At 44.3% G+C, this 23,248-nt stretch overlaps 1 long non-coding RNA gene across 1 annotated transcript; it reads right to left on the bottom strand.

Annotated features, from left to right (window-relative positions):
- Positions 1 to 173: 173 nt before the first annotated feature.
- On the bottom strand, positions 174 to 9,692 carry LOC143829289 (uncharacterized). The gene is made up of 2 exons (XR_013228054.1): positions 9,541 to 9,692; positions 174 to 422 (listed from the first exon to the last, which is right to left on the bottom strand). It is a non-coding gene; the product is annotated as an uncharacterized LOC143829289 (long non-coding RNA).
- Between the last annotated feature and the right edge of the window lie 13,556 nt (positions 9,693 to 23,248).

The raw sequence follows: 23,248 nt of genomic DNA, 5'->3' as shown, positions 1-23,248 counted from the left end.
ATCAAACCCAGCTCAACAGATTTGGCCTCTTTTAACCAGTACATCATGCTGGCATTGGAAACAGATGTTAAATATGGGAATCCTGCCTAGTAGTACCTTTGTTACATTATGTGAAAATTTCTGTAAACATTTCTGTCTACTATGAGCAATGGTTTATCAGAGTGATTTGGAACCACAGCTATAGTGTTTTATTGCACAGTAAATTTGTTTATAGCAGTGGTTCTCAACCTGGGGTCCGGACCCCTGTGGGAATTGAACGACCCTTTCACAGGGGTCGCAGCAGGGCGAGCAGCACTTCTCTCCAAGGGGGTCCCAAAGTGGCCGACATCACTCCTCTTCCATTTCACCACACAACAGCCTTGCGGGGCAGATCGAGATAGAGCACTCGCCTGTCTGGTGCAGCAGAAAAGAGCAAGATCGGCCTGGTGGGACAAGAAGCAGAACTGAACTGAGAATCCCCAGGAAAAAAACTATTTATATACAATCATGCACAATGGATCTTGACACCATTAGTCAGTTTCGGTTTAATTTCTGTGAAAGAACCCTTGCAGAATTTTATGGTTGGGGGTCACCACAACATGAGGAACTGTAAGTAAAGGGTTGTGGCATTAGGAAAGTTAAGAACCACTGTTTTATAGAGTCACTAGTCTCGATATGTGGACCTGCTTGGGTTTGCTCGGCATTATCCTGCTATCCTCACAGCCATGTGCAACGTACGGTTGCGCAAGGCCACTGAATAAACATTATGGCTGAGGGAGATTTAAACCCAGCCCCCATGTCCTCTCCATTGGACCACACCTACTGATTAAGTTGCACCCCCCATCACACTTCTGTAATGCTTTTAAGGAAATCCAAACTTATAAACCAGAGGTAGTCAAACTGCAGCCCTCCAGATGTCCATGGACTACAATTCCCAGGAGCCCCTGCTAGCGTTCGCTGGCAGGGGCTCCTGGGAATTGTGGTCCATGGACATCTGGAGGGCCGCAGTTTGACCACCCCTGTTATAAACTAAGCAGATGTGAGACCACGTTCCCTAACCCTGAACATCAGCAAGCGGCAATTAAAGCCATCTTTTTAGACATCCCCAAATTAAGCAGGACTACTAACTCACAAAAGTGTGCAACCATAGATTCTTGTTGTTGTTGTTTTGCTGTGTCTGATTGTAGCGCATTCAGAGATGTGCCAAACTGGTCAAAAGTAACTGGGGGAGTCAGTGAACTGTGATGCACGCTGGTCGCAAACACCACGGACAGTTTGGCGTTCACTGCGCTTTCATCCGCCTCGATAAATTCAGTCCAGATTTATGCTATAGGAACTGACAGCGGATATCTAATCCCCAAAAGTATATTATTTAGATTTTTTTTTGATACGTTACATTGCATTACGTCCTGTCATGTCGCATCTCATCACAAACTGATATAATATTGCATAACCTGAAGTGACGTGATGACAGACATCAGAACTATATAGTCGAAATCCTCTAGCTGAGAACGGCAGAGTTTCTTTAACGCTACCGAGAGGGATCATGTAGCTAGGAGCACGCCATGGGTTTCTCTTTAGCCTTTCTAGGATAGGCAAAGCAACCACGACTGCATCTCAGTGCAAATAAAGAAACCTCATTTGTGTAGTTCTGCCATGCCTTTTATTTTTTTAACCCACTTTGGAAGCCTTAGAGGGCTTCTACGTACACAAACGGTCACAGCGAGGATATCCAACGGCAACGTGAAAGGACAATGGTGGGGACGACGCAAACAAACTCTCAGCGTAAAGAAAGCCACGAGAAATCGGTCGCCAACTTTAACAATGCAGTCGAGCTGACGTTTGTTCACACTGCTGCCAGCCACTCATTGCTAAGATCGCCGTGGGTAGGGAGGAAGAGAACATTAATTTGTCCTTGTTCTTGAGACTGGCAGGTGTCACATTGCTCCGTGTGAGATGTGAGTGACAGATATCTTGCTGCTGATGAAATAGGAATGCAGAAATTCAAGAGCGCCTCTGGGATTTCCCTGGTCATTTGTGGCCAGCGCAAGGGGCAGGGCGCACTGTTTTGCTAAGGCAGAGCTGCTTGCTGTTGTTGGCACTGGGTTCGGTTGCCGATTTCCTCCCTCCCTCCTGATGTTTTTTGACTACAAAGCATTTGGGGATTCAGGATGGCCGTGTCTCCACTTGATCAGGGAGGGGGAGGCGCTCACTGCTGTCTGCTAAACAGTTATAATTGCTTTTCTGGTGCTGTTTGAATTTGATGGGAAATTGCTTCACTTAAACGTTCAGGGTTTGTATAAAATTGATCACTAAAGACTATTCGCGGAGGCATCATGTCCGTATCAGAAAGGACTGCATCAGATGACTATTTTTTTCTTTCTTTTTTTAAGTATACAGCCTCTAAGATTTCTTCCACGTAGAACAAATTCCTCACCTAACTCACCTTTCACACTAGGGGGGGAAATGCCTTAATATCCAGAAATGAACACTGAGGGTTTGTTTTTAGTTAATGTCTTGGCTTGTGTTTCTTCCCTTCTTCACAATGCTTCCTTTGCTGGTGGGTGAAACAGTTGGCATTTTCGGTAGTCAGAAAATTAATATTTTCAATAATAAATTTAATTTAGAAAGGAAAGAAGCATCTTGCAGGGAAGGCATATAAATACATTAATCTTTAGCTTTTTGTGAACTAATTTAAAGCCCTGATCGGTAGGGGCTAAGAGCAAAGGGTGTGTGTGTAAAATATTCGGTTTTATTTTTTTGTACTGCACAATTAAAAGATGCAGTAAGACTAAATGAACAGAAAAGGGCTTGAGATTCTCTATGACTATTTCACAAAGACTGCCTTCATTAAGACATCCTTTCCAAGGATAATTCACCTTTTAAAAAAAGAAAAATATCTAGTGGGAAAAGGCTGCAGAAATGGTGTAGTCAATTGAGATCTTTTTAGTATCTATATATTAAAAACACTATTCAGTATTTCACGCCGAGTAGCACTGGCAAAGACTGCAGACGCTTTTGAATACGTACATTTATTTCCTGCTGATATCCGTTCACATTAAATAATTAAAATGTTAAGTTTTGTTATGGAACTGAGGTTTATTACTAGGAGTACATTCCCTCCTGAAGCTCTAATGAGACAAACACCACCAAAAGAGAGGAATTTGATAAAGTGGGTCAAAAATAAACCACAACACAGTTTACAACTTAAAGTCACAATCTAAGCACAGTTGAGCAACTTTTATGTCCTACTGATTTCAACGAGAAAGAATGAAGCGCACGTTTTAAGACCTTAAATTGGCACGAAAAGGGATGAAAACCTCCTAATTCAGTCAGATCACACCCTGTTTAAGAAATGATTACATGCTAGTGCAAGATTTTGGGTTTAGGGATTTCTAGGCTTATGGATCCTACGATCTAAGATTGTTTTTTATTCCTTATGATAAAAGACTACAGGGGGGAAAGTGTATAGCCTTATGTTATGAAAAAAATATGTAATTTCATGTTGAACTTTTCATAGTCAATAAAAGCACTGACATTAACCATCTTTGCTGGGAAATAAATGAGATTAAGATGTTGATAGAGCCTGAGAATATTTTAATGTAATTTGCCAAATGTTAATTTATCATTGGCGTGTTGAAATGGCCCACGCTAAAATGCATCAGAACATAAATAAGTAGCACTGAGAAGCGTGTGATAGGAAATTATTAGAGCAATCTTTTATAAGCATTGTAATAATGATGGCTAATTGAGCAAATGTTGCGTTTTCAAAAGACGCGGAAATCCAATACCGTCCAGACAGAACTAAATCAACAATGCCTCTCCTCTCCTGCCATTAGCAAAAAATAAACTGTCATGTCTGTAGAAACGCATTAATTTTCCTCCTCGCTATCATTTCTTTAATTAAACTGTATTCTTAGTGATCCAATCTGATTGCCATTATAGCTTCTTTAATGAAATTGCTTCACGTCTCCCAAACCTTCCCGTTGCATTATGTTTCATTTATTTATGTAGGGCTACCATGGGGCACAGCACTTGTCAGAGTACAGTTTCAACAGAGTACAGTTTCTGCCCAGAAACACTTACACTCTAAAATGTATTTATTTGTGGAAATATTTATGCCCTCCTTTTCTGTGGCTCAGGACAGGGCATCATTTAACAGAAAGGGGACAACGAAGGCTCGGGGGAAACAAAGGTGGGATCCAAGAGATGTAGAACAGGCCATCATTCTACTTCAGGTGTTATTTCCAGACATACAATTTGCCTGGACCCCATTGCTTTGAAGATCTCAGCAGACAGAAAACACAATTCCTTCCCTGCCAATCGCCATCTCTAACAATTGAAAGTGTATGTCCTGCTGAACCTTTTTAGCTCTACTCACCAATTACAATGAATGCCTGTAGAACAAAGTTTGAGTCCAATAGCACCTTTAAGACCAACAGAGTTTTATTCAAGGTACAAACCTTTGAGTGCATGTACCCTCCTTCAGATACAATGAAAAGGAAATGACTGGTCTGTACATGAAGATTAAGGGTGAGCAGTAAATTAACATACAGAATAATGAAGATGTTTAACAGATTCAAGGACCAAACGGAAATAACATGCTGAGTCCATACGGTTGCCTTTTGTTTGGGTTTAATTCCAGGGGGAGAAACATAGGGAAGGAAATCAGTGTGTCAAAATTGGAGATCGATGGGCAGATGTATCCTTAATTGTGGAATACTGAGAGTAATTAACCGAGACTCTGCCATTATGTTCAACGTACATATATTGAGAGTTAAACATCTTCATTATGCTGTATGCTAAGTTACCTCTCAATCTATATGTATGGACTGATAATTGCCATTTCTTTGTATCTGAAGAAGTGTGCATGCACATGGAAGCTTGTACATGGAATAAAACTTTGTTAGTCTTAAAGGTGCCACTGGACTCTAAATTTATTCTGCTGCCCCAGGCCAGCATGGCTACCTACCTGAATCTATCTTCAAGGAACACATGCATAATTTGTGTACAGCATAGATTTGTTATTTATGCATGCAGGGAGTAATTCTCACATTCAACACACGTACAGCTGTACATGTGATTGAAAGTCCACATTTATCCATGTATTGGTCCCCAATTTCATTTGTAAAGAAGGACATAAGTTAGTTCTTTCTTACAAATAAGATGTATATGGAGGCTGTACAAATATTTACTATAATGCAGCCTTTCTCAACATTTTTACTGCCGAGAAACCCCAGAAACATTCTTCAGGCTATGAGAACCCCCAGAAGTGGCACAATTGTGCAGAATATGGTTGGGAAGCAGAGCTGTGTACATGCCCACCCAGGGCCCCTCCCCTTCCCACCCTCTTCAGGCCCATCATGGCCATTTTGGGAGGGGCAGGTGGGTCGACATGACCATATATGGTCAATATGACCCGATAGATATTTAACAGATTTAAAAGATCTCTCTGAGAGCGGATTTGAAAGCCATCTTCAAATATTTAAAAATCTGCCATATAGAGCAGCGGTCCCCAACCTCTGGTCTGGGGACCGGGACCGGTTCGTGGATCAGTCAGTACGGGGCCGCGGCTCCTCCTCATCCTCCTCCCCGGCTGCTGCCTTAGGGGCTGCCCTGCCAATCTGCCGCCAACATCCTATCTGTGTGAAGCGGGGTTTTCTGCAGTGACAGCAACCAAAACAAAACAACGGAGTAGACTGGAAATAAGCAACACACTTTGGGTGTCATGGTCTCCCATCACTCCCAGACGGGACTGTCTCGTTGCAGAGAAACAAGCTCAGGGCTCCCAAATGTTCTTTATATTCATTTTTGTGGTGTATCTGTATCTTATTTTGAAGGGATGTTTAAACGTTACCATAGCAACCAGAGTCAGATAGTGGTTGAGAGGAGAGGGCAGTGGTCGAGAGGAGAGGAGTAGACTACCCCCCCCCCCGGGCCTCAGTGAAATTGTCAAGTGTTGACCGGTCCCCGGTGATAAAAAGGTTGGGGACCACTGATATAGAGGATGGAGCAGAGTTGTTCTCTCTTGCCCCAGAGGGACGGACCAGAACCAATGAGATGAAATTAATGCAAAAGAATTTCCATCTAAACATCCGGAAGAAGTTCCTGACAGTTAGAGCGGTTTCTCAGTGGAACAGGCTTCCTCGGGAGGTGGTGGGTTCTCCATCTTTGGAGATTCTTAAACAGAGCCTGGATAGCCATCTGACACAGAGGCTGATTTTGTGAAAGCTTAAGAGGGTGGCATGTTAAGTGGATGAGCAATAGGGTTGTGAGTGTCCTGCATAGTGCAGGGGGGTTGGACTAGATGACCCATGAGGTCCCTTTCCAACTCTGTTATTCTATGATTCTATGGAACCCAAGTGAGTAGTGCTTGCAAGGGATGGTTAGTGAGTCTCTTGTAATTAACCGGGAGCAGAAAGAGGGAGGGGGGTTGGTCCCTGCAATCTTCTCCCACAAGGCTGAACCCACAGTCAGAAGATGTTCGGCAACATTAACTGCCTGCCCATTTCCGCAAGGCTCTGGAGGACGCTACCGCCACTTGGGTTTCAGCGCTGCGACACGAGACGTCCACCATCTCCCTTTCATCTTCGCTGAGATTTGGAGAGGGTTCAGGCCAGAGAGGCTCCTTAATTCTCACTAATTCATTTGCTTCCCTGATTCACTTGGCTGGGGATAACGGGCGAATGATAATGAACCTGTAAGGGGAGCGCTGAGTCCCCTGCCTTTGAATGTGCTCGGCATGGATTGAGGGCTTTCGGTGAATCTTGCAAAGGGGAAAGAATCTTATTAGCACTGATTGCTAGTCATGAGGTTGCCCGTTTTAAACAGAAAAAATGTTCTTGTGCTTTTTAACCCTTGCTGGCTAGGAGAGAAGGCACGGCATGTGTACAAACATTGCAGAGCGCGGCACTGGACGTTCAACCGGGTTTCGCGCGGCTATAATGTGGCACAAACATGATGGCGTATTTTGTACTACATCTATCATTAGCTCCGGCTAGGAATGCTGTAGGATTCCTGGTCCTTCCCCCACCGCCTGATTATATTTGCCACATTTATAGCTAGCCAAGCTTTAGCCGCCCATCCCCAGCTAAGCATCCACTTTGCATAAACGTAGGCTCTCTTGAATGAAGGGTCTAATTTCCTCGTGGCCTCTTCTGTTAACTGTTTAAGCAAAGCACCACACAGAACAGCAGTCATGCCCACGGCCTCTAAAACAAGGGTCATCTTGCCTTTTACTGGAGCTGACGCTGCTCCCATCGTGTTTGGACCCCTGACAAAAATGCCAATAGACAAACAGTGGGGGAAGCAGCCTGTCATAGTTAAAGCAAAGAAATGGCACTTAGTTATGCCTGCCTGTCAGAGGAATTTGGGCTCCCAGATGGATCTCCTCTGTGTGTTGACATGCTGACACGCTGTGGTTAAAACAAAACAAAACAAGAAAACAATCGGAGGGGCTGCTTAAAATGCTTTGTTTCACCTGTTCGTTATGTTTAGTTTCCCTCTTTGTTCCACCCAGGTGTGACACACCAGAGCAAGCAAACAAAAACAAAAAATTGCCCTGACCTCAGGGGGTCCAGGGAGATGAGCTGTCGTGAATACAGCAGACTCTGTCTGAAACAATGCAGAACTATAGAACTGCATTTACAAGATGGGGCCCCTTTTGAGCCAGGGCGGTGGAGTGCTTAAGAACAGAGGCTTGTAATCTAGCAAGCCAGGTATGATTCACTGCTCCTCCACTTGCAGCCAGCTGGGTGACCTTGGGCTCATCACAGTCCTGAAAGCACTGTTCTCACAGAGCAGTCCTGTCAGAAGCTCTCTGTGTCTCACCTCCCTCACAGGGTGTCTGTTGTAGGAAGAGGAAGGGAAGGCAGTTGTAAGCGGCTTTGAGACTCCTTCTGGGAGAGAAAAGCAGAGCATAAAAAACATTATTGCCATTATTGTGGGAAGGATAAGCAACTGGAAACCTCCTGTCTACACAGCAAAAGCAAGGACAGCAGCTTCACAGTCCTCTGGATCCGAACCACAGATTTCTAGCATTACAATGCAATTGCTTTTTCTTCATCTGCTCCTCTAGAACATTTCTCTCCTCCTAACGAATGCTTCTGTCAACATTCCATGCCTCTTATATTTGCCAGTTTTAGGTTGGGAAATTCTTGGAGATTGGGAGGGGGGGGCAGAGACTAGGGAGGGGATAGACTTGCAGTGTGCAATGCCACACATCCCCCCTCCAAAGCACCCATTTTCTCCAGTGGAAGTGATCTCTGTAATCTGGGGATCAGTTGTAATTCTGAGGCATCTTCAGGACCCAGCTGGAGGTTGGCATGCTCAATGCTATCTATCGAGGTGTTTTGTTGTTGTAGTTTGTTTTGCTCTTCTTTTTGGAAGGTGAATTCTCTCTCAGACACGGTGTGAAAGTGGAAAATGGGAGTAAGCAATCTGTATGCTCCACCTTGAAGCAGAAGAATTGGTTTTTATACCCTGCTTTTCACTGTCCGGAGTCTCAAAGCAGCTTACAATCACCTTCTCTTTCCTCTCCCCACAACAGACACCCTGTGAGGTAGAGGTGGGGTGGAGAGAGCCCTCAGAACAGCTCTACCAGGGCTGTGGCGAGCAGTTGGTTGCATGTGGAGGAGTCAGGAATCAAACCTGGCTCAGCAGAATAGAAGCTGCCACTCTTAACCACTACCCCACGCAGGCTCTTTAATTTGTCCAAGGAATGCTGGAATATCAAATATAAGGAAAATGCTCACGCTGACGCTGGTAGCCTTATGAATCCCTGTGTCACTCTCTGAACCAAATGCTTGTTTTCTGATTTATTTAGGAAACTTTCATGCTACCTCTCAGGAGTTCTGCTCAAGGCAGGTTACAGGTTCAAACAATTCCACAGAACCATTAGAAACACTGCAAACTACCAATATAAAAAAAACAAACCGTCAAGAACAAGCCAGGGGTATTAAAAACAGCATCAAAGAAAACCTGAGCTCTATAAACAAATCTCAGGTCAGAAACAAATAATAAAACAGGCAAACAGATAAATCTCCTCAGGTATAAGCTTGAATAAAAAGGAAGGTTTTTGCCTGATACCTAAAAATCAATATGGTTGACTCCGGGTGAACTTTAAGGGGCAAACGTGTACCACCACTTATTGGAAGGTCACCCACGGGGAGGGCCAAATCCTCAAACACCCATTTGGGTGACACTTTTTCTCAAGTGAGGCAGTCTCAGTTTCAAAACAAGAAGGCTGGATGTCCCACCCTTCCTGTAAGGTACGCTGCCACCACCTCTGAACTACTCAAAACCCAGAGGGAGTTTTGGGGTCAATCAGGGAGTTAAACAAGGCGTCTCAGCCCTATCCAGAGCAGAGAGGCCTCAGGAAGCCACAAGGATAGAATGACAAAGAAGGCACCAGGAGGTTCCCCATTATGGCCCATTCAAGAAACAGAAAAGTATTTTTTTTGTAATGATTTTCATTATATGTGCACAAAAACAAGTTGAATACTAGCAGTGAAAGAAAATAAGAAAGGCATTCAATATTTCTGTCTAAGCACTTATACTTACAAACAAAGGTCACAGCATTGAGTTGCAGGGTCCATAGAGCATAAGCAGAGTTTCAAATGGCCGCAAGTGAAACCAATCAAATTGATATGCCAATCAATACTAGGGCCAATGATATGCAACAAGAATAACGACCAATCAGGGGTTGGGCAGAAACAGATGACTTCATGGGAGCCCATCCTAACAACCAGGTCAGTTTCTTAAAATGCTAATTGGCAACAGCTGCAGAAGAGACCACCTGATCTTCAAACCCTCTAACTAGGCCCAGCTACTGAGCTTCAAGGATGCAGGTGCAAATGGCTTCAGGGACAATCTACAGCTAATTGGAAGCACCTCACTGAAAGCTCAGTTTAAGGCCTGCTTGGTGTTAAGGCCTGAACCAGAGTTTCAAAGCAGCAAAATGAAGCAGATTAGCCCTTATCTCCCTCTCTACTGGCTTCACCTCTGAGGTAAGGTGACCAGATTTTAACATTGATAAAGCGGGACACCATTGACCAGGGGAGTTCTTGATTAAAAATTTGGTCTATATGGAGCAACAAAAAGTTTCATAGAACGCAAAAATAGCATTGTAATATATATTTTTTACTTGCAACATAAGTACAATTTGCCAGGTGCTCCCAGATGTCCCTCCAAAAGTGGGACAATGTGGTCACCTTACTCTGAAGGCACAACAGATGAAGATCGATGTTTGAGAGGAATATTTTGGGTTGTCTATTTCCCCTCTCATGTTGGTTGCTTAAACCTTCCTGTTTCTCCTCCCTAAAACTCTTTGACTTTAAACGACAGGGTGAAGCAAATCTTCCAACAGGTCCATCCCTGCATCTCTGGATGGGACAGTGCTTCTGTTAAACCATTCCTTAAAGCTGAAGGTCTCGATCAGAACCAGAAGGAGGTAAGCCCTCTGATTTGGAGCTTGATGTTAGTTTGTGTTAAAATCTTTGTTGCTTCACAGGTCTTTCCAGCCACTGAAAGCTGTCCTCTGTGAAATCAACAGCTGGAAAGCAGAGCACTAATCGGAGATTTAAAAAACACAAGATGATCTTACATTTTACTTTGCCATTTTCAAGGGTGAACTGCTGCGCTTTGTGCCCGCTCTGCATAGTTATTCAGTCCCTAAAGTGAAAAAGAAGGGAATATCTTATTGGAATGCTACAGAGGGGGGAAGCTCAAGCGGCTGTTTTGCAATCACATGACAGCAAAATTGCAGCCGAGCTCCATGACTGCTAAAGAAGCCCCAGTGAATTGAACCAAGGATTCAAATTCTATGGGCCCCTTAGGACAGCTCACCTTCTTGCAGAGAAAAAGCTCTCACCCCACACAATTTAACGCAAAGGAAAATAGCAGGGCTCTGCAGCCTATCTTCAAAGGTGATTGGTTGGGCGTGCTCTGTGCTCCTCCCTTGCTAGCATCCAGCTGGAAGGGGGAAATGCCGGGAAATCAGTGGACTCAGAGAAAAACATGAGCATAAACTGTATTGCTGGCAAACACGTGGGGAGGGTGTTTGAGGAAGGGGAGTTAATAATTTCCAAGAATTCCAGATTTGCCTTCTCTGTAACACTGATTTTCATGGATGTGTTCCGCTCAGAAATTTCATAACGCACGCCTCTAAAATGAGCTCTAGTCCACAAGAGAGTTTGCTACAATACAGCTGTAATCAAGAAGCTGCCTCAGGGCTTTTGCTGGTTGCTTCTGAGCACATTTCCCCCCAACAATTTTGCACAATACATTTGGGCAGCCTCACTGGACAGACTGGAAGCTGTCCATATAATTAACCTAGAGTATTTGGATACTACGCAGATTTATTCAGTTATATGGAATCCTAGCCATAGAATGCTGCTGATACATTTTAAACCTTCCCACATGCCCAGTTTGATTTATAGAAGCTGCCACCTATTAGACAATACTTTATTTGTTTATTTAACTTATTTATAGTTATGTACATTTATTTGCCATCCTCTCTCCGGGAACTCAGGGTGACTCGCAACAGAATAGATTACATAAACAGAATAAAACACAGATACACAAGTTTAAATTAAATTAATAGATTTAAAAACATTAAAACCGGAGTCTGAGCACCAATATGCCTGATGCTCTCTCTCCTGTGGGAGAAGGCAGTGGGAGGGTCACAAGAACCTTTTAACCCAGGAGTAGTCAACCTGTTAATGGCAGAAAGTGAAGAGGAACTAAAGAGCCTGTTGATGCGGGTGAAGGAGGAGAGTGCAAAAGTTGGCTTGAAACTCAACATCAAGAAAACGAAGATCATGGCATCCGGCCCTCTCAATTCCTGGCAAATAGATGGGGAAGAAATAGAGATAGTGACAGATTTTATTTTCCTGGGCTCCAAGATCACTGCAGATGGGGACCGCAGCAAAGAAATTAAAAGACGCTTGCTCCTGGGGAGGAAAGCTATGGCAAATCTAGACAGCATCCTAAAAAGCAGAGACATCACCCTGTCAACAAAAGTGCGTTTAGTCAGGCAGGCCAGCAGTTCCAGGTGTTATTTCAGCCTCCACCACAGGCCTGGCAGAACGGCTCTATTTTACGAGCCCTGCAGAACTGATTAAGGTCCCACAGGGCTCCGATCTCATTGGGCAGAGCGTTCCACCAGGCCGCAGCCAGGCCCTTCATCAAAGAAGCACACCCTCATGTTGCCTCTTCATTTTCTGTATTCTGAGTGCCTTTACTTGTAGGAGAACCAGCTGGGTGCAATGGTTAAAGAGTCAGACAAGAATCTTGGAGACCCTGATCAGAATTCCAACCACTGTGCATCCATGGAAGCTCAGCTGACAACTATATGCACTCTTTCATCTCATCTACTTCACAAGGTTGTTATTGTCAGCACACAATGGAGAAAGGGGACAATGGTGTTAAGCCACTTTCAGTCCTCATGGTGGAGAACTAGGGTATAAATATATAAAGAAGCCATGGTCTAAATATATGTAGGTTTCTCCTGAACCGGTGTTTGGACTAGGCTTTTGTGAAACCCTGGGATTTCTTGATGGCTCACAAAGGATTTCCTGAATGGGTGGGAGTTAATGTATATGTTGGTTAAACATTTATTGCAGGGGTAGTCAAACTGCGGCCCTCCAGATGTCCATGGACTACAATTCCCAGGAGCCCCTGCCAGCAAATGCTGGCAGGGGTTCCTGGGAATTGTAGTCCATGGACATCTGGAGGGCCGCAGTTTGACTACCCCTGATTTATTGGATGATATGACCATATATGGGCCCTGAGTGGGCGTGTCCACAGTTATGCTTCCCAATCATATTCTGCATGATTGCACCACTTCTGGGGTTTCTCGAAGACTGAAGAATGTTTGGGGGGTTTCTCAACAGGAAAAAAAGTTAAGAAAGGCTGTCACTTGGAAGAAAGAGCCTCTTGTGGCGCAGAGTGGTAAGGCAGCCTTCTGAAAGCTTTGCCCATGAGGCTGGGAGTTCAATCCCAGCAGCCGGCTCAAGGTTGACTCAGCCCTCCATCCTTCCGAGGTCGGTAAAATGAGGACCCAGCTTGCTGGGGGGTAAACGGTAATGACTGGGGAAGGCACTGGTAAACCACCCCGTATTGAGTCTGCCATGAAAACGCTGGAGGGCGTCACCCCAAGGGTCAGACATGATTCGCTGCTTGCACAGGGGATACCTTTACCTTTACCTTTACACTTGGAAGAACTAACTGTAGAATTGTACCAGCTAGTTATCAAGGGTTGGGGGGAAATTTCAGAGTAGTTCAGCAGTGGGATTGACTTCCTAACAAGGAGGTGAGCTCTTCCTCACTGGCGGTCTGTCTTCAAGCAGCAACTGGCCTGATATTGTGAATGCTTTAGGCTGATCCTGCATTGAGCAGCGAGGTGGACCAGGTGGTCCGTATGGCCCCTGGTTGGCCTGCCTGCCCTGTCTGATTCCATAATTCTATGAAGGAAGTACGGTGAAGTAACAAGGTAGAATACCGAAGGCCAGAAATGTGGCCATTCCTGGATTACAGAACATCAGAAACATTTATATATTCTCAGCTGTATTGCCATGTAAAAAAAAAAAAACCCACAATGCTACCTTTATGATCTTGGTACAACAATGATTAGGCTGTACTCCACCATCGGCATCACACTGAATTGCATATTGCATGTTTATACTAACAGGAGTGATTGCTGTCCGCTTTCTTCTCATTATAGGCCTCATTCCTCCTCCTCCACCACCATATTCCCGGTTTTTTTCCAGCTTCTCCATCATTATCTAACTGCCAACTGGTTTTTTTCAGAGCGTCCACTGCTTTAAGCTCATTATTTCCTCTGGCTAGTGAAGGTGCGGTACATCCAACCGCAACATGCAGCCTGTCAGCACGATATGGATGTGCAGATGAATAGTGGGGGGTTTGGCTTCCCTGGTCTTCTTGTGCGGCAAGTTCTACCCTCCAGCAGCCTTCCCACCGCATATAATGAGCAGCAAATGCCGAGGCTAAGAATATATGCAGTTTTGAGAATAATGTGTGTTTTTTTATATTGAACTCCAAACAACAAGTCATTTGAAAACTTAGTTTTAGAGCCCGGCTCTTGAGGACAAGAGCAAATCAGATGGTTTAGGTACGGGAGAGATTGCCACTTGTGTTCACACAGAATAAAGACAGAGGCTCTGTTGGGAATGGGAAATCTACTTTCTCTTCGCACTGCGATGTCTTGGTAGCTGTGGTTTACATCAGAAGTAGAGCTGGGAAGTTTTTTGGGGCCCCCCTTTTCACTACCCGAGGGAGTCCCAATGATGCTTACGAACCCCTTTCCCTTCCTCTCCCCTCGACAGACGCCCTGTGAGATGAGGGAGCTCTGAGAGAACTGTTCTGTGAAAATAGCTCTGGAGGACCGTGACTGGCCCAAGGCCCCCCAGCTGGCTGCATATGGGGGAGCGGGGAATCAAACCCAGTTCTCCAGATTAGAGTTCACCATTCTTTAACCACTGCACCATGCTGGCTGTTAGGGGAGACCCTGGATGGTTCAAAAGTCTGATAAAGCCAATGAGCTGACGTGGTATTATAAACTGAACTGACAAACAGTGCAACCCTAAGAATACTTTCATGAGAGTCAACTCTACTGTGTAGACCTGAGCAGATCTGCTTAGGGTGGTCTTGTTCACCTCGTTGCTACATAAGAACAATTGCCTCAGGTTGGGTGAGGACTCATGGAATGGCTTGCCTCACTGAAATATGGAGTGACATTCTGGCCCAGTAATCTGGACACAGCCATTCTTAAACGTCCTCATGAAGAAAATGAGATAAAGGGTGTTTTCCGTGTACGGGTAAGTAGGGGATGCCATTCCAGATTTCCAGAGAGGGCAAGCAAAAACATGTCCCTTTTTTTGTACCTCGTAACAACTGTACCTCTCACCTGGATGGCCCAGGTTAGTTAGATCTCAGAAGATAAGCAGGGTCAATCCTGGTTGGTACTTGGATAAGAGATCACCAAAGAAGTCCAAGGCTGCCATATTGAGGAAGGCAAAAGCAAACCACCTCTGTTCATCTCTTGCCTTGAAAACTCTATGGCAGGGGTGGCCAAACTGTGGCCCTCCAGATGTCCATGGACTACAGTTCCCAAGAACCCCTGTCAGCACCATTTCAAGGCCTATGAGCTGATAGAAAACCTCCCAGAAGGTTTGAGCTGGTCAGGACATTATATATGAAATATCTGAAAAAATTAGAGAAACTTTATATTTGAAATAATACTACTGAAGAAGAAAGAAATTGAAAACGGGAAATAGAATTATATATTTTATCTGGAACCCGTTTTGGTGGCTATTGTTTGGTTCATACTTTATATTATTTGAAAGGATCAACATTTCCCTATAAGGAAATCTCAAGTTGTGAACATTTAAAAGAAAAAAATATAAATAAAAATAAGGAGAATTAAGAACAGACAATTGGCCGGAGTTTTTTCTTATTTTTCTGTACTCAGACATGAGGCTGATCTCTCTAAGGTGTAGAAACTAAGGTTTGGCTAAAAAACAATCAACTTATTGGCTAAAAGTGCATCTAAAACTGATTGGACTCTTACCACAGTTCTTTCTGTATTGCCCTAACCATCGTGGTCCTCCAGAATAATTAAGAAAAGCTGTCCTCAGTCTGTTTAGATCCAGTTAGATGAGGGTATGGGCTGGGCTAGATCCATAGTCCAACAATGCCTTTTTGATATTGAAATGCAGTCTGAATCGGCACCACTACCCAAGTCGGCAGACTAATAGAGTGCCGGCTTCTAACCTGTCTAACATTATTTTATCCAAGAAATAAATAAACTTAGATGGGCCTTCTCTAGAGCACAATTTGATGCCCTTCCATCTACCATTCTTTTTGGTATTTTTTATCATTATTATTATTTATTTAATTTCTATGCCGCCTTCCCAGCGAACCGGCTCAGGGCAGTGTACAACATTTAGATGTCAACATCAGCCAGAAGAGTTGCACAGACATCTATGTTCAGCCTATGTGCTAGAAATGCTCTCTCACACACTCTTCCAGTGATAACTTTATGCTGAGGATGGGCATTGTATAACTGGTCCCTTGTTATATTGCTTTAGATCAGGGGTAGTCAAACTGCGGCCCTCCAGATGTCCATGGACTACAATTCCCAGGAGCCCCTGCCAGCGAATGCTGGCAGGGGCTCCTGGGAATTGTAGTCCATGGACATCTGGAGGGCCGCAGTTTGACTACCCCTGCTTTAGATATTTAAGCACTTAGCAACCTATGAGAGCCTTCTGGTTAAATTTCTGCTAGATGACAAAAAGCCAACCATGTCATGTGCTGTAGAAAAATTTGCCTTTATAGTCTGTAAGAAACAAAATGTTCTATCAAAAAAGGGTTGGCCAAATAGTCATTAACTGGGATATCTATTTTATTGCCTGCTTTAAAAAAAACTGTATTTTGGCCTGCAGGATGTCTGTAAATATTATGACTACTTATTTTTATTTTATTATATTACATTGTCTACACTAATTAATGACTGTAATAAATAAATTAAAAAAAATCTGTTTAGCATTGGTGTAGCCCCAATCCATGGATTTAAGTATTCACAAATGGAGGGTGTAGCCCCAATCCCTGGATTTTAAGCATCCACAGATGGAGGCTACACATCACTAAAATATCAGCCACCTTAATTAGAAGTTTGGGTAAGCAGATATATTTTAGCCTGGCGCTTAGAAGAGAATAGAACAGGCACCAAACAGAGGGGAGAACTTTTCAAAAGTAAGGAGCCACCACTAAAAAAATCCTGTCACTGTTGACCGTCTGCCTCACCCCTATAGGTAGGGCTTGTGAGGAAGATCTTCACTGGTATGCTGGACAGTATTGGAGGAGGCAGTCCTTCAGTTCTAACGTACAATAATCTTAACCTAATCTGAAATTTGACATAGTTCTAACAAGATGGGAGTGCGAATCCTACTGTTTATAGTATTGCAATGGCTCCTTGTCAGTTAACCTTCCTCCCTTCATACACACCCACACCAACACACACATATTTTATATACTAAACAGACTTCATTTGGGCAAGTTTTGTGCAGAGTGCATATTAATTTCGTGCTTTGATGGAAGAAAAAATCCCAGACTTAACATGATAGAGTTTAGTGGGTCATGAGTTATGGTAATATGACACAAGCACCGCTTGCTCCGATTAATCCCTTTACAGCTGGGTGTAACAGAGGCTGAAAAAGAAGCGAGTTTCCAAAAACTATCCATCAATTCAAGGCAGAACGTTTGGGGCACTTTCTGCAGGGAGGCTAGCATATTCAGATTATAGCAGATTGGGTACAGAGATTGGGTTCCCTACTGCAGTTTCCCCAGTTGCTCTTATTAAAGCACACCATGGCCACTGAAAAAGAAATGCAACCATTTCTCCCAGTGGCAAACCTCTTTGCCGCACAAGCACTGCAGCCCAAGCCTATCTTCTTCCAACAGCCTGGGGCAGAACAGAAATCCTGTAACTGGATCCCTGCCACGCTTCCATTGAAGGATGTTCTGCCATCTTGAGCCAGTGTGCGGTCCTGTTATTATTATTATTATTATTATTATTATTATTATTATTATTATTATTTAGATTTATTTCCCGCCACTTCCTGTAGGCTTGTGGCGGGTCACAATAATCCTATCCCCATTAAAATACCCATTAAAAGACTTTAAAAACAATCCCAACATGGCGGAAGCTCTCATTATTCCCAACCCTGCTATCAGAGCGGCAGGGAGGGTGGGGAGGAGGTCTAACTTACTAGGTCGGGGGGGGGGGAATGCTGGCACTCATTCGCTGACCCCGGCCTCAACCAAAAACACAAGGGTTTTTGGTTGAGGCCGGGGTTGGCACAAGGGTAACAGAAATTATGGCGGGATTTGTCGACATTAGCCTTAACCGTGGACAGCCCGTGCTTTTAATAAGTGTGAACACATGCTCTTTGGTTATTAAAGGCAGTGACAGGATTGAACTAGTGACAACTATTTAAGCTTTGGCGATTAAAGGAGGTGAATCGGAAGGCAAAAAAAAGTTTGCCTTCCCTAAGAGAATGGCACAGGAGCTTAACGGGGCGTTAGGGCATCCAATTGTTCCCTGTGGAAATTGAGCAGCACTGTCTCCCCTCGGGGTTAAATGGTCCAAGACTGGCCACAGAAACATTTATGAATGATTTCCACTTATCTCTGATGCATCAAGGATAAAGATAGTGCTATCCGGTAGATGGGTCAGTCGCCTGTTCTCGTGTGTTAGCACATCTCTTTTCCCCCTTCCATCCTGCCGTAAGAGGCTAAAAGGGCAGTTCCTTCATTTGAAGGTGATGCTTAAAAAGATGCATCAGACGCCTTTTAACATATGCTCTGATCTTCAACTCATGCTCATTATTGGGGAGTTGGAAGGAAAGCACGGAGTCTTCAGGGAGAAAGATGAGCATTTTGCTTGCATTTCAACCAACAGCAAATAGTGCCAGAAATGGCGATAAAAGGAAAGAGAAGAGACACGCATTAGAGTGGCCATTAGTCAGGAATGAAAGTATTTAGGAACTGGAAATCAAAGAGTTCCATTTACAGGCATGTGATTGAGCGCTGCCTTGTCTCTAAAGGTTCTTCCATGCTAATCCGTCTTGACATGTTAACTGCTGCAATTCCCCCCCCTCCAAAAAAAGATACCAGTGTACAATGAAGACGCTTTTAGGTTCTAATTACTTCAGTGTGAGATAAAGGAGCCGTTGCTGAGCATTAGACATGCAATTCTACGCAATGCTGACCTGTGGCCCATCGAATTTGGTTTGATGCCTCCAAATAAGTAAGGAGGAGGCAAGGGATCCAACTGACAGTCTCCCTCTGAAATGATTTGTTTACATTTATAGCCTGTGTTTCTCCCCCAACTGGAACCCAAAATAGCTTACTACATCATTCCCCATCACCTACCATTTTATCTTCCTTAGAAGACCTTGGGAAGTCGGTTAGGCTGAGAGAGAGTGAGCCAGTGAGCTCACATGACAGAGGGATTTGAACTTATGTCTCCCAAATTCTAGTTTGACATTCTTGCCATTAAATCAGGCTTTCTCAACCAGACTTTCATAAAACTCTAGGGTTTCTTGGTGGCCCTGAAAGGGTTTCCCAGAGTGGTAAGGCAGCAGACATGCAGTCTGAAGCTCTTCCCATGAGGCTGGGAGTTCAATCCCCGCAGCTGGCTCAAGGCTAGCCTTCCATCCTTCTGAGGTGGGTAAAATGAGTACCCAGATTGCGGGTGGGGGGATAAACGGTAATGACTGGGGAAGGCACTGGCAAACCACCCCATATTGAGTCTGCCATGAAAACGCTAGAGGGCGTCACCCCAAGGGTCAGACATGACCCGGTGCTTGCACAGGGGATACCTTTACCTTATTTTTAAAAATGTTAAACAGTTATTGGGTGATATGACCATTCATTATTATTATTATTATTATTATTATTATTGGATTACTAACCCGCCGCTCACCTGAGGCTCGCGGCAGGTGACAACATGTAATGGTCATGTTGATCTCCCAATGGCCAATTATGGGCCTGGAGAGGTTGGGAAGAGGAGGGACCCCAGATGAGTGTGTACATAGCTATGCTTCCCAACCATATCCTGCATGATTTCACCACATTTGGGTTTCCCAGAGACTCAAGAATGTTTCAGGGATTTGTCAATAGTAAAAAAGTTGAGAAAGGCTGCATTAATCCATACTGGCCTTCTAGTGCTGATCATGAAGTGGTGTAGTGGTTAGGAATGTGAACTTCTAATCTGGTAAGCCGGGTTTGATTCCCTACTCCTCCCCCACATGCAGCCAGGTGGGTGACCCTGGGTTCACCACAGCACTGAGAAAGCTGTTCTGACTGAGCAGTGATATCAGGGCTCTCTCAGCCTCACCCACCCCACAGGATGTCTGTTGTGGGGAGAGGGAAGGGAAGGTGAATGTAAGCCGCTTTGAAACTCCTTCGAGTAGAGAAAAGTGGCATATAAGAACCAACTCTTCTTCTTCTTCTTCATTAGGGATGACTTTACAGATGGTAAAAATGGTTGCCTTCTTTATTATTGTACTTTGGGTGCTCCACTGGATAGAATTCTAAAATTCTTTGATAAATGAAAAAGAAGATGAGTTGGGGTTTTTTATGCCCTGTTTTTCATTACCTGCAAAGTAGGTGGGGCTGAGAGAGCTGAAAGAGAACTGCTCTGTGAGAGCAGCCCTAAAAGAACTGTGACTAGCCCAAGGTCACCCAGCCGGCTGCAATGGGGAATCAAACCTAGTTCTCCAGATTAGAGTCCACCGCTTTAACCATCATATCATGCTAGCAACAATAGGATTGAGATGTGCTCCATGTGGTCTGGATCATGCATTAAGAATCATTAGATACCATCAGAAAGGCAAAAATACTACAGGCAGAGCCAGTTCCATATTTGTGTGGATCGTAGAGGAGAAAGGGGGGCTTCCCTCCCTTTCCCTCTGTCCCCTTTCTTCTCTAACCACACTCCTTCCAACACTCCCCTTCAACCCTTCCCTTTGCCTTTTCAGTTTGCTTACTCAAATTGTTTCTCCTTCGTTACTTTTATTACTATGTGTAAAACCGGAGGGAAGAAAACATGCCTTCCCTTGTGTCATTTGGCATGCTATTTAATAAAATTGGCCTCGTTTGTGTAAAAGCAATGAAAATATTTTTCCAGCATTACCTCAGTTCTCAAGATTTGTGGAAACACTTCTCCATTCTCAGCACTGAAAGTGACACAGCCCACCCCAATCCCTCTAAAACGCTTACACAACGGAACAGGCCTAATAATCTGAAGACGAAGATTTGGAAATATCGAGCAGAACAAAGGGGACTTGATTTTATCACTCCACACTGGAGCGAAGGAGCCAACGTCTGGACAGAACTCCTCAGCAGTGTCCACCACAAGACTCCCGTTGTGGGGAGAACAAAAGTACAAAGAACGCCTGAACAATGTCTCCTGCACCTGCACTCCCTTTGTATTGGCCACAAATATTAGAAGCAGCAATCCCCAGTTTTCTGTCACCCTGCCCACCCTGACATTTGCTTGTTGAATCTATTATATGTAGAAACTCCCCCCACCACCACCACCAAATCTCTTAAATATCCACAGACTTGTTGTCACCAAAGAGGAGGAGTCATTAGAATGGTCAGTTCATCCCTTGGCACCCGGGAAAGCTTAGCATTTATCACCAAAGAGTTATAAAGCTGCCATTTTACCATGGTGTGAAGTTTGCACTGTGAGGAGGGAGGGAAAAAACACAATTGTTTCACAGGAGGGGTGAGCCCTGCCACGTTACGCCCACTGCTGAAGCCGGCACTGACTCCAGCCTTTCTCAGTCTTGACATGATAATAAATATGATGGATTGTGCCACAGTGGAAGAGCCTGTGCTTTGCCTGCAGAAGGTTCTCACGTGAAATCCTTGGCCTCTCCTATTAAAAGGACCAGATAGGTGGTGATGGGAAAGACCTGGTCCAATGGCCTGATTCAGTACAACCAAACCCAAAATCAGTACAAAGAACAAGTCAAAATATCCAAAAACGGGCAGGTCTGTGTATAGTCATGATTCTATAAATACATCAACTATGAAATGATATCTGTGTTGTATTTCTTGGTTCTAAATCACTCTGATAAACCCTTGCTTAAAGTCTGAAATATTTTGACATTTTCACATAGTGTAGCAAAGATACTACTAGATAGGGCTCTGGTATTCTACGCCGGTTTCCAGGGCTTTTTGTCAGTAGCCAAAGCCATTATAAATTGGATACACCCTCCCAAAGGCAATTGGCACAAACTGGGGTAAATCTCAAACTCCATTATCAGCTACTGTTGGAGCTACTCCTAAGCAGCTATCTGTCCTCCGGGTCAGCCTCGTGTGCATTCATGTTCCCAGAATGATCGTTTAAGAATGGTCACTCACGAGATATTTGGAAATGGAGATGTAAGGGCGGGAGAAAAGGGAACAAAACCAGGGGGACAGTGTTTCCAGGCTCCTCTGTCTAGAAAATAAAAATAAAATGCTAACTCTTTTTGAATGACGGATCCACCAACCAGACATTTGGAGTTGGCTCCGAAACCCTGTAAATCTCCGAGCGAGGCAAGGGGCGCATGAAAGTTCGGCCTACATTATTTTCCATTACAGAAGCAGGCGAGTACTCTCCTGTCAGGCTCACAGTGAGGGCTGTCTGCAGTGTAAAATACTTGGAAGAAGGAGTCTCCGCAGCACAGGATGTTTGATGAGGAACTCAGCAGCCAACTGAACCTCATGGCCGGAGCCTGCTGGCGTGAACGCCCCACTGCAGAGCGAGACAGATGGGGGTGATAAACAGAGGGTGGCATCCAGGGCTGCTGCATCGTGGGGGAGGCAGCTGGTTAATAACACTCTGCTTTTGAGCCACCCCTCACGGGCAGCACAAGTTTCGGGAAAAGAAAGACGGAGCTTTCGGAAAAAACAGCTGTGACTGTTAGCTTAATGCAGGGGTAGTCAAACTGCAGCCCTGCAGATGTCCGTGGACTACAATTCCCATGAGCCCCTGCCAATTCTGTCAGGGGCTCATGGGAATTGTAGTCCATTGACATCTGCAGGGCCGCAGTTTGACTACCCCTGGCTTAATGTGACAAGTTTTAATAAAGAAAACAGAGTTTAATAGTAAGGGAGGGACCCCTACACACACCAGAATGTGGGAATTCCTCCATCTCTCAGAATCTGGTTCGGATCCAGATGCTTTTTGCAGCATATTTTCCCCCTGCAGTGAGATTCTAAAGTAGCTTTTATCAACTTTTTTACCATTGAGAAACCCCTGAAACAGTCTTCAGGCTTTGAGAAACCCCAAAAGTGGAGTGATCCTGCAGAATACGGTTGGGAAGCAGAGCTGTGGACACGCCCGCCTGGGACTCCTCCCCTTCCCACCCCCTCCAGGCCCACCATTGGCCATTTTGGGAGGTAAGGGCAGGTCAACATGACCGCATATGGCCCTATCACCCAATAAATGTTTAACAAATTAAAAAATAATTTAAAAGTGAATGAACTTCCACCCATTTGGGAAAACCTTTCCCGGGCCCTCAAGAAACCCTGCCTGAAAAAGCCTGTTCTAAAGTGAGCCAGCTAAAGTGTGAGAAACATAAAACCACTGTGTAGTACTCCAGTTAAAACCCTTCATGTCAAGCATGAAAATCAATCCAAGGAGTCAAGCACATATTATTGTTGAACATTGCATTATGTCTAAATGTTC

This window comes from Paroedura picta, chromosome 2, assembly GCF_049243985.1.
Source record: "Paroedura picta isolate Pp20150507F chromosome 2, Ppicta_v3.0, whole genome shotgun sequence".
In the NCBI taxonomy this organism is placed as follows: domain Eukaryota; kingdom Metazoa; phylum Chordata; class Lepidosauria; order Squamata; family Gekkonidae; genus Paroedura; species Paroedura picta.
This window is presented reverse-complemented; position numbering and strand designations above follow the sequence as displayed.